The sequence below is a fragment of the Piliocolobus tephrosceles genome, chromosome 3, assembly GCF_002776525.5.
Source record: "Piliocolobus tephrosceles isolate RC106 chromosome 3, ASM277652v3, whole genome shotgun sequence".
NCBI classification, from domain to species: domain Eukaryota; kingdom Metazoa; phylum Chordata; class Mammalia; order Primates; family Cercopithecidae; genus Piliocolobus; species Piliocolobus tephrosceles.
In genome coordinates, this window is record NC_045436.1 from 5437073 (window position 1) to 5449625 (window position 12553).

General features: G+C 43.6%; 1 long non-coding RNA gene across 1 annotated transcript; it reads left to right on the forward strand.

The window, feature by feature from the left end:
- The first annotated feature begins 1698 nt into the window (after positions 1-1698).
- On the forward strand, positions 1699-6397 carry LOC111548454. The gene is made up of 3 exons (XR_002733425.1): positions 1699-3137; positions 5639-5771; positions 5953-6397. It is a non-coding gene; the product is annotated as an uncharacterized LOC111548454 (long non-coding RNA).
- The last annotated feature ends 6156 nt before the right edge of the window (positions 6398-12553 follow it).

Genomic DNA, 12553 nt, shown 5'->3' on the forward strand with positions numbered 1-12553 from the left:
GCTGCGAGCGCTGGCAGGGGCCTCTGGCTGCCTGAGGCACACGGGGCCTGCTCACCCTGGGCTCTGAGCGAGAGCGACACAGCCCAGACACGGTGACTCTTCCAGAGCTTTGAGTAAATTTCTTCCAGAGACATCTGCATCTTGGCGCGGCTTGGCTTTGCCCTCCTGTATAGGTTCTTGTTATTTATTTCCAGAATTTCCGGAGTGGGGGATTTACTCTTCATTTCAAAGGACTGGCTAGGTGGGAATTGTTTCAGAGGTGGCAAGGCACAGCTCTTACTGGTAAAAAGAAAGGGAGGAGCTTTTGTGTGGGGACTTTTAACCACAATGAAAAGGTTGTTTGCTTTATAACTATTAAAAAGAAGGGGAAAACCTCCCACCAAAAGCAACATAACCACACACATGAGCACACAAAGCTGCAAAATTCTTGGATAGGATTAATTTCAAATTCCTTGATTAGATTCAAGTTGGTGTTTCGCCATAGCCACGTCATTACTAATTTAAAGGAAGTTCAAGGCCTTGGGAAAGAACTAGCCTCCATCTCTTAGCACAGCCATGAAAATATGCATTTTCCTGTCAGCCTTCAGAAAATGACATCTGAGCTAGAAGAAATTAACCTAATGGCAGTTCAGGCAGGAAGCTTAAAATAAGCTTAACTGTTGTCTTCTTCCTTTTAAATTGGTTTCCCCTCCAAGCTGGGATTTGAACTCATCTTATCTCCAGGGTTAGGGTTGGAGACGGAGTTATAAGGACAGAAAGGGAAGAGGAATACACAAATCTTTTGCTGACGGACTTGGCCCCAGCTTTGCAGGCTAACTGAAACTCCCAAGGCCTTGAGATTTTTGAAAACTGCCATATTTCCTCTAGTTGAAGACTCACTTTATATTTTTTCACATGTTAACATTTATGAAATTGGGATGTGTAATGTATGCCCTGTCAAAAACATTTTCCAGCAGCTGTGCAGAGGAGTGACATGCCAACGTGGCCTGCCTCGCCTGTGGCCACAGCACCTTAGCCAGCTGCGTGGAAGTATCCATTCATCCATTTTGTCACTCTGTTTTGTTATTTTCATTGGTAGGCACAGCACACTGTTAACTTAGATTCATGTTCCTAATTGCCACTGAAAGCGTCTTTCACAAGATAACTCTGCTTTACTGTATTGGAGCAAAAGTCATCATGCGTGCAAAAGATTGCCTGGCATATGCCAGGCGAAAGATGGCCCCGCTGCACGGAGGAAATGGTACAATGTTCAAAGCGAGGGGACACTAGCATGACTACTTCATACATCATTAAAAAAAAAAAAAAAAAAAAAACTATTATTCAGGCTCCAAAATCTTTAAAAGCTTCTAGTGATTTTCAAAAGAAGTTACTTAATGTTTATCTTTAAAATAAGGAAAAACAGAATTATAAGTTTAGCTAAAGAGGAAATGCCAATAAACCACTAGGATTCTCTATGATACCCTCAAATTACATTGTCAATCTTAAGCGTGCTGAAGAGGCCAAGCTCATGAGCATGGCTGGAAAGTGGCATTCTCCATACCGCTGTGAATAACTGTGGGTGTCCGAAATCATGTGGAAGAATATTTAGTCTCTGATCATGAAACAGGCCAGAGTTAAACTTTGGTAATGAAAGCAGCATGTAATGGCATGGATAAGTGAATTCCAAAGTCATTTAAGAAGACACACAGTAAGATGTGCCTCTCTCTCTGTCTCCCTTTCTCTATCTCTTCCTTTCTTTTCCCCCTTTTTTCTTTCTTTCTTTTTTTTTGTGGGGGGGACAGAGTTTTACTCTTGTTGCCCAAGCTGGAGTTCAATGGCACGACCTTGGCTCACCGCAACCTCCACCTACTGGGTTCAAGCGATTCTGCTGCCTCAGCCTCCTGAGTAGCTGGGATTACAGGCATATGCCACCACGCCTGGCTAATTTTGTATTTTTAGTAGAGATGGGGTTTCTCCATGTTGCTTAGGCTGGTCTTGAACTCTCGACCTCAGGTGATCTGCCTGACTCAGCCTTCCAAAGTGCTGGGATTACAGGCGTGAGCCACCGCGCCCAGCCCCTCCCTTCTTTGTTTCTAACCTCTCTTCCTTCCTTCTTTCCTTTTCCCACTGAAATGCTGCTATTAAATTGATAGAGTATCTTATAATTGATGGGATCTTAGAACTGGGGAAATAGAGTGTTTGTCAGGCTGCTTGATTTAGCAACTGAGGGTTGAAGGGATGGGGGTAATTTCAAATCAGTGAGATTGCTGGATTTCTTTTTTAAAGGTGCTGATGAGATGGAATCACCATAACAGAGTCAGGCACAGATGAAAAGATCAGCAAAGGCCAGGTTCCCTCGACTTATTTTGAATGGACGGAGAAACGGTGAATCTTGGGTTTGTGAGCATGACCAGTGGGTCATATAGGCAGAAAACAAGTGGCAGTCTCAAAAGAAGAGGGCATTTAGAATCCGAGGTTCAAGCTGGAAGAGATCTTGGTCACCTCCTTGCTGAATGCCTTAATTCAACAGATGAAGAAAATGGGCCCATACGGCAGAAATAATCTGTAGAACTAGGACAGGATCCTAGGGGTCCAGCCCCCTATTCTGTGGATTTTCATCTGGAGAAGTCAGTCATGTACCTGCCTCAGGGCCTTTGCACCTCTTTTCTCTTTGCCCAGATCATTCTTCCCCTAAATAGCCACATGGCTTTCTTCCTCATCTCCTTCAAGTTTTTGCTTAAATTTCAATTTCTCAGTGAGGTCTTCTCTGACCATTTAGACCAGAATATGCCATCTTAAAATATGACTATAGAAGACCAGAATATGCCACCCCAAAATATGCTTCTTGGGCATGAGGGTTATTTTGAGCTGATTATTTTGAGAAACTGCAGACACAGGAGTTCTGAAAACAGATCCCTGTGCAGGGGAAATCTATATCTATAAAGGAAATCTCTGCTTGTAAGAGTATCTCCCTCTCAGTATCAGGCAAGAAGGATGTGCGGAAGTCACTGGAATCTCTAGTCAATGAAGCAGGTGCTGACTTAATTCTGCATAACAAACCTTACCCTTGTCTACCATGAGTTTCCTGGTGACCTCCCCACAGCACTCCAACCGGTAATGCAGGAGAGCTGAGGTCTCGGCATCCTCATTCACACCTGGTATTGCCAGTTCTTTCTTTTTAATGTTAGCCATTCTCATAGGTGTTTGTATTTTCAACTTACACTTCCTTAATTACTGATTATTATCTTTTCATGTTTAATAGAGCTGAAACCAAGTTAAACAGATTTCTCTACTGCAGCAGGACTCAAAGGTTTTTTGAATTGCCTGATGGGCAAATAGCTGGGAATTCTTTTTCTATGGTCAAGTGAAGATTGCAAGGCTAGAATTTCAGTGAAGATATTTTGGCAAGTAGTGACCTACATGATTGAAGGGGTCCAGAATATGCCACCCCAAAATATGCCACTTTGACATATGGTTTATTTTGGGCTGAAAGCAACTGAAAATGAGCAGATGCAGGATGAATCCTCTGCTCTTTCTTTTCCTACCTGAAACAAGGGCATAACGTTCCCTTTGTGGAAGGTGTTCCTCAACTCCCATACCAGGAAGTATAGAGCAACTCTTACCATCAAAGATGGAGGGTCAGCATTGAGATGAGTCTGCATAAACAAGCTTTGTTTTAAAAAGTTTCCTCCATTAATCTCCTCTATGTATTTCCTAGTTACTATCCCACAATTTGTCATCCTTTTCCTTTGTTAAAATGATATATAAGTCCCTGAGCCTAATCACTTTGCATTTCACCAGTTTTCTGTGAACTCCTATGTATGTAAAAATATAAATACATTTGTATTCCTTTTCTCCTGTTAACCTGTCTTGCGTCAGTTAAATTTACAGGCTCCAGCCATTAAACTTCTGGGACAGAAGAAAGTTTTTCCTCCCTAACATGCTCAAGCACCTATTCTTCTAGAAAGCATTTCATCTGTTTCCAACCAATGCATTTCGTATTACTTCCTTCTGGTTTCTATTCATAACAGAAACATTTTGGGGTTATCAACTATGCTACCTTCAAGCCTTTGCTCGCGCGATTCTACCTGCTTGGAATGCTTTCCCCTTTTTCCTCCTCTCACTTAATCTGCTCAGCCTTTCCAGCCTTCCTCCTGCCTCTTCTGTCAGAAATGAGGCAGGAATAATACAGGGTGGTCGCAGAAGAATAGAAAATTCTAGGCAGGCATTTCACGTGACTAGCAAAAGGAAACTGTTGAAATAGCCACAGGAGCTAAGGGCTGATAGGACCCTGAAAAACTAGGGTGTAGGCCAAGCTGGCTAAGACCAACTAGACCCAACATGGTGCTGGATTTGACCGAGGTTTCTCTTAGGACCTCATTATTCATTCATTAGCATACAAATCGCATACCCGGCAGTGCCATGACAGTTCCAGGAACACACATATTTGGCGTAAAAGTGGGTGGCACTACAGTTCTGAGAAATCTCCACCTTTTTCGAGGAATTTTCATGAATATTCCACCCCTTGGTTAAAGAAACTCATAAAAGTAGCAGCCCTAAACACCCTTGCACACAACTTTCTCTTGAGTCCACCTGCACTCCCCTATCTTGAGTGTGTACTTTTCACTTTGCAACAAGTCTCTGTACTTTCACTATTTTCTGACTCATCCTTGAATTTCTTCTCCCGATGATATCAAGAGCCTGGGCACCCGCTGGGGTCAAGGTCCCACTTGTGTTTGAGGACCTGCCCAGCCCACCGGTATCCATGACTGGGACACTCATGGGGCTCATGATCAGACCCTCAATAGCTTTTTTTTATATTTTCCCAAAGGGGTTCTGCTCCATTTTTCTAACTAAATAGTTAGTGGAAGGCCCTAGTATCCTAGACCTTTTAAAAAGTCCCTTGATACATTTACATTACAATTTGTAAATTGTAAATTTACAAATTTACAGTTTGTATTGCTTACAAACATTTATTGAATTCATATACAGTAAATCAACAAGCATTTATGTCAGTTCACTTAAATGTTAGCTCTTCATTTAGCCAGCTACTAAGAATAAATGCCAAAAAGAGAACTTTGTTTGTAGTTCCTGGCTAAATGGGAGAAGACATTTAATTGGAAATTATGCAGCTCACAGCTGGGTTTCTTGGAACTTGTGGACGAAACTAGAAGTATATGGCCAAGCCTACCAACAAACCCCCAAACCATGACTTCTCCTTTGACACATCATTCATGAAATGAAGGAATTAGAGAGGAGATCATCCAGTCCACACTTATCTCCAAACTGAATTGCACCCAAGGCTGGAAGAAACAAATGGAGCCCATGGCATTCAGATTTCTGTGCCCTGCTCTCCTCTCCTTGGTACTCTCACGTGTTTTGTCGAATTTCCCATACCCAGCTCCTTAACCAAAGGGACTGGCTGGGCCCAGCAGAGGTTGAGTCAAGAGTGCTCAGGTGTCCCAGGATGACTGTTGAGGGTGGTGGCAGCTCTCCTATGTCTCAGCCCCCCGGGAGCACCTCAGCCCTGCAGCAGCATCAAACTGGGTGGCACTCACAAGTATGGAGCCAGAAATCAGTTAGTGGGAACATGATGCACCCAGTTTTACAGTGACTGTGTCCTGAAACTCCCTGTCCTTTGTTCTTTCAACAAATATAGATTGAGCAGTCATTATATATCTCCTATCTATCAGGCACTAGAGGAGTTCCTGGAAGATGCTGGTCTGAAGTTAGCATGATCTTGACCCAAGAAACTTATAGTCCTGATAAGAACTTCCATCAGAACTCCAGATGTAAGTCATGTTTCCTGGGTTATGCTACTGGTGGTGATGGTGGGGGCGGGAAGGAGGGTGGGATGAAATAAGAGCCTACTAGTAGTCACAGATTTGTATGGCTTTGACTCCCAGGCATAGGAGTCTGGCAGTTTTGAGGGTCTATCAGTATATGAAGTCCTTTGATCTTCTTGGCTTCCAGAAGGCAGCACAAGCCTTGCTGTTTGCCCAGGCCCATGGGGTCAGTCCTCTTGGGTACCATGGCATGCAGATGAGGGTGCTCACCCAAGACACCCTGTAGTGCTGATTACTGGCTGAAGGCACTGAACATCTGATATAGTTTGGACAAATCTCATGTTGAAAGTAGATCCCCAGTGTTGCAGGTGGGGCCTGGTGGGAGGTGTTTGGATTGTGGGGTCAGATCCTTTATGGCCATTTGGTGCCATCCTTGTGGTAATGAGCAAGTTCTTGATCTACTAGTTCCTGAGAGATCTGGTTGCTAAAAAGAGTCTAGCAGCATCCTCCACTCCCTCTCCTCCTCTCTTACCATGTGATATGCACACACCTGCTACCCCTCACCTACTGCTCCAGCGCCATGCTTCATGTACAGCCTGTAGAACTCTGAGCCAAATAAACCTCTTTTCTTTATAAATTATTGACTTTCAGGTATTCCTTTATAGTGACAGGAATAGACCAAGACAAAATCTATGTATCATCTATCTATCTGTCTCCCTACTCCCACTTCTGTGACACCTGGTCCTGCCCTCAACCCAAGCTTCTGTGACCATCTCCCACTCAAATCTGCCCCAACAGTAACCTCAAGTGGGCTTGAGTCCTTGTCATCCCAACTTGCACTAATTTTGCTTCAGAATTGTACTTGTTAATATATAACAATATTCGGGCTACCCTAGTTCACGTAACACCTTTGAGAAGTGGCAGTGACCAACCGCTTCCGCCAGGTGCACACAGCCCCACACCGGTGTGCAGGGTCTGGTCAGTGGAGGACAGCCTAGGTTGCAGTTGAATCTTACCTCATCAGGGCACAGCCAAGCCAGGTCCTGAAGGCACGGCCCCTGGCTGGATTATTGCGAGGCAGTGGACACCTTCACAGCTATTCGCTTTATCTTTATGAGTGTTTCCCAAAGGTTCCCCTGACTTGAGCTCAAAGGAAGTTCTCTCAGGGCCGCCATCCTGACTTTCTGGTCACACCACAAATGACCCTCCCAAGGGTCACATCTTCACTAAACACACCTGGCCTCTTCCAGACCCCCCATTGCTACAAGCCTGAGGCAAGAGGGTACCACACTTCTCTTCTCTGTCTCAACACATCCACATGGGCCTGGCTTTCACTAATTCCTCACAGCATGGCTGAGACCACAGTGTAATGTTTAACAGGGTTTCATCAGAGGTTAAGGCTAAAGGAAGGAACGTAAAACCACATAGGGGTGTTCTGGCTACACGATAACCTCACAAAGACATGACATCAATATATTTCCCAAAGTCTGGTTTTAAAAAGTCTTGGGATACAGCATTACATATGGGCTTGCTGTGAGAAATACACATACTCCTGGACTTACGATGGGGTCCCATTCAGACAAACCTGTTGTAAATATCACAGTCCCTTAGCTCAACTCCCTTAAACATGCTCAGAACATACATCAACTTCAGCTGGGCAAAGTCACCCAGTGACACAGGACAACGTAGAGTATCATCATTCACCCTCACGATCGTGGCTGACTGGGAGCTGCATGCAGCTCACTGCTGCTGCCCAGCATGGAGAGGGCATATCAGACCGCACATCACTAGCCCGGGAAAAGAGCAAATGGCAAAATTCATTCCAAGTATGGTTTCTATGGAACGCGTGTCACTTTTACACCATCATAACGTCAAAAAATCGTGAGTTAGAGACCATCTACTTAACAAAGATTTCAGTGAAATAGTGCCTTAAATTATGAAGTATATATTAATTCATTGCATTATTAATTATGATTTAAATTATTAATGTGCCATCACAGCAGCCTCTCTTGGTAGAGCCTCTGTGGACTGGGCTAGAGGCGCTGTGCTGATTTTGCAGGCAGAGTTGATCTTGTTCCTGCAGCTTCAGGATGGGTTGTAAGGAAGGGCTGAAAAACAACATGCAATATGGCAGGTTGTAACATGGTCACAAATTCTTTGGCACTTTTCCCATCAAGAGGCAGAGGCTGTGTCCCATCCCCTGGAATCTGGGTCTGCTTTGGCCAATAGAGAATGGTAGAAGTGATACCATATGATTCCCAAGGTTAAGCCATGGAAGGCAATCTAGACTTGCATTGTTGCCTGGGAACATTTGCCCTTGGGGCCCTGAACTTCCCTGTGAGCGGTCCCAGGAGCCTGAGGTCGCCATGCTACAGTGACCACAGGTAGATGCTCTGGTCACCAGCCCCAGCTCAGCCAGCCTCCAGCCAGCCCAACTCAAAGACTAGACACATGAGCCAAGATGTTGCCTGGGCAATGGGTCATCCAGCCCCATCCAGCCTACCCCCAGCCATGGGACTCATCATAGCTGAGGCCCCAGACACCACAGAGAAGAGCCACACCTTCTGTTCTCTTTCTAAATTCCTGACCTGTAGAATCTGGGAGCATAAGGATAACATGGTTGTTTCATGGTTTTTTATGCAAAAATAGGTAAGTGAAACATGCAACCTCTTCTCAGTCACTTCCTTAGCCTTAAGAATTAAATCCCACATCCTTGGCCGGGCGCGGTGGCTCAAGCCTGTAATCCCAGCACTTTGGGAGGCCGAGATGGGCGGATCACGAGGCCAGGAGATCGAGACCATCCTGGCTAATACGGTGAAACCCCGTCTCTACTAAAAAATACAAAAAACTAGCCGGGCGAGGTGGCGGGCACCTGTAGTCCCAGCTACTCGGGAGGCTGAGGCAGGAGAATGGCGTAAACCGGGGGGGCGGAGCTTGCAGTAAGCTGAGATCTGGCCACTGCACTCCAGCCTGGGGACAGAGCAAGCCTCCGTCTCAAAAAAAAAAAAAAAAAAAAAAATCCCACATCCTTAGCTCTCCAAGTAGAAGTCTGGACAAGTCATGCTGCTTATTTTCCCTTCTTTCATTTCAGTTGCATTGGGAACAAGTTTTGCAGGCCTATTCGTTTCCCAGGGCTGTTGTAAGAAGTTACCACAAACTTGGTGGCTTAAAATAACAAAATGTAAGGCCCTGGGAAGAGCCTTAGAATGTGTTCAAATGGTCATATGTTTATAAAATTTGCCAAAGTAAGACACTTAAACAATGGAGACTGCTGGTTATTTCCATTTTTGCTTCCTCTCTGTTTCTGTTTTCCTTGCGTGGGTGTTGGGAGTGGCCCGCGCTGTTTTTCCATATGTGCTTTAGTGGCGTTCAAGTTAGAGGTATATTTAGTTTTGGTGAAATGGGACCTATTTGTGTGGTTTTCCGACAATTTCACATATAGCTGAGTTATGAATAACCATCCTGATGAGGAATGACTTCCAGGAATACTCCCTGAGCCCACTGGGCTGATTTTCCTGAAGTCAAGACATAAATGTGCAGAGTCAGAGAACACAGGGCAATTGATACCAGCCCTGGAAGTGTGTGGGGAAGGGGAGGAAAAACAATGTTTGAAATATGTGGAACCAGCAGCTCGTCTGTGGAAAATTCTTCCAGCCATCACAGGATAAAACTGTTGGTAGAGGACTTGATTCTTAATGATGCTTATCCAAAAGTGTAGTTCTCCCCAGTTCAGAATAACCTTGGGGATACAGGTTGGATACGTGTCCTCACCCAAATCACATACTGAAATATAATTCCCAGTGTTGGAGGTGGGGCCTGGTGGGAGGCGACTGGATCCTGATGGCAGATCGTGAATGGTTTAGCACCATCCCTCTTGGTACTGTCCTCATGATAGCAAATGAGTTCTTGTGAGATCTGGTCGTTTAAAAGTGTGTATCACCTCCCCCTCGCTCTCTTGCTCCGGTTCTGGCCATGTGACATGCCTACTCCCCACTCACCTTCCACCATGATGGTTAGTTGCCTGCGGCCTCCCTAGAAACTGAGCAGATGCCAGCACCATGCTTCCTGTATAGCCTATGGAACTGTGAGGCAATTAAACCTATTTTCCTTATAAATTACCCAGTCTCAGCTATTTATTTATAGCAATGTGAGAACAGACCAATATACTTGGTAATGCAGAGTATACAATTGTAGGTTCATCATATTTATATTTGTAGCTTTTGATAGGAATTGCATGAACCAGAATTGACAGACTTTCTGTATTTACTGGACAGAAATCTGTAACATTACTATAAATAATGAATATGTCTACAAAAGCTCCTGTATGAAAGAAAGGCCATAGAGGTTTCCTCTAAACTTGACAACAACCCAAATATTTGTATGACATCATTAAGAATGAATTGTGAAGCCAAAATAAACTTTTCCAAGCTTCTTGATAATAAAAAACAAATTTTGACCAAATATGCTGGATAAAAGGCTGCATTATATTTCCATTCTCCATACTTGGTCTTAGCCAAAAGTCTGAGAAGCAATTATATTTCTATTCCTTTTATTTAAAAAATTATAAAATAGCCAGCTAATAAACATATGGCAAAAGTATGATAGAGATATTTTAAGCAGTTATTTAAAGAAAAATCTTAACTGTTTGGACTTCATGTTTGTGTTAATTGCCAGTTTAAAAAATTATTTGTCTTGTGTTCTTTTCTTACTCTAAATATTAACACTCATATATAATTTTATATTTATAATCTTACTTTTTTTCCTTAAACAGGATGCCTCAAATTTCATAAGCTTTGGGATCCCACAAATCCTGAATCTCCCCCTGCCTCCTTCTTTAATCACCCAAACCTGACTGGAATTTCTATTATTCCCTCCTCTACTTGCCCATATTGAGGACCTGACCTGGGAAGAAGGTAGCCTGCACTGATATCTAACTTGATAGAAAGTTGTTGACCAGGGCAAAAAGTTTATGCTAGGTTTTCTTTGGATTACTTTTTTGGAGCTCAAAGCTTGAATGAGCTTTGATGTAGCAGGAGAAATGCTGCTTGGACAGGGAGTCACGCCTCATTCATTCTTCAGTGGGGAAAGGGCTGATGAGTGGGTTTGTGGATAACGGGGGAGGCAATAGCATGGGTTTCCAGACTTTAAAGAGGCCTGTTAAAATGAAAGTTATCCTGGGCTTTGAGGCAAGGGAAATAACACTTCCTTTCTATTTTCAAACATTTCATGCATCCATGACAAAGAAATATTGAAGATGTGGCCTCTTGGCAACTGGGAACACCAGAAGTTGAATTTATGTAACATTTTCAGAAATAACTATGGAATAGAATTGTTCAGTGAATTTTGCAAGTCTATAGTGTCATCAAAATCTTTCATGAATTGAATAACGATATTAAACTGTAGAAAGACCTTTCAAGATCCCAAGAATGGGTAAAATGATGTTGGATTCTCTTAGCCCTGCAATACGAAGGGATGAGGAAAAGCAGCAAGCGGCTCAGACCCTGCCTCTAACATAATTCCCCCTGTGACTCTTGTTACACCCTAAAGACATGCGCCGGAGGGAATCCTAACACAGGCCTGTGGGTATCACTGGGAAGGACAAGGAAAACAGAAAAGGGGTAGCACTTAAAACAGAAAATCAATGAGTCCCTGCTCCTGACATGTGCCAATTGCCCCCATGAAGTTAGGGGAGCAGAGAAAGAAACCAGTGTGATTGAATGAATCTTCAAATGGAGAACAGATGTTGTTACATGTTTATTTTTTCACAGCAGTATCTTTAAGTCTGAAAAATGGAAAGCTTCCAGGTCACAAAGAATGCGAAGGAACTCAGTGAAAGCTAAGAATCCTATGATGTGTGGAAATTTATGGGCAAATTCTCGAAGCTCAAAAGAGGTAGCTTATAGGCTGGTGAGGGTAACTACTATCTCACACTGTGGAGAGGAGGCCCTGGGGCCTCTGGCACGCGAACATAGGGTAAGGAAAGGCTATGTGTGTAAACAAATAAACAACCTCTATGTACATATAATGATTTTTTACCACTCCCAAGGTTTTCTCAGATGCCTTGGAGGGAGGAGTAGGAGAACTTCAAAGTGATGCTCAGCTGTGCTAGGAAATGTGAAGCCTGTTATTCAGAGAAGTGAGAAAGAGCCTGTCTTTGGAAGCAGGACCTGGGTTTGAATCTAAGCTCAGCCGCTTACTACCCTCTGTGGACTTAACCTCCCTGAATTTCAATTTTCTTATCTGTAGCATGGCCATGAGAATCCTCTTCTCCACAAACTCACAAGATGTTGTCAGGATTAAATAAGATAATATGTGTAGGACTTGACAGACTGCAGTCAATAGATGACATATCTTTTTTTTTTTTTGAGACAAAGTCTTCCTCTGTCGCCCAGGCTGAAGTGCAATGGCGCAATCTCAGCTCACTGCAACCTCTGCCTCCCGGGTTCAAGTGATTCTCCTGCCTTAGCCTCTGAGTAGCTGGGATTATAGGCGCACACCACCACACCTGGCTAATTTTTTTGGTATTTTTAGTAGAGACGGGGTTTCACCATGTTGGTCAGGCTGGTCTCGAACTCGTGGCCTCTGGCGATCTACCCGTTTTGGCCTCCAAAAGTGCTGGGATTATCACAGTGAGCCATTGCGCCTGGCCGATGGCATATCTTATGAACTCATTTGCACCTATACCTTCCTAAGGCCTTTGTTACAAATAAAATATTATAAAATATGTGTATTTTTACATGTGAGCATTTTCATCTGAAGTCATTGGTTCATGGCCTTGCTCTATTTAT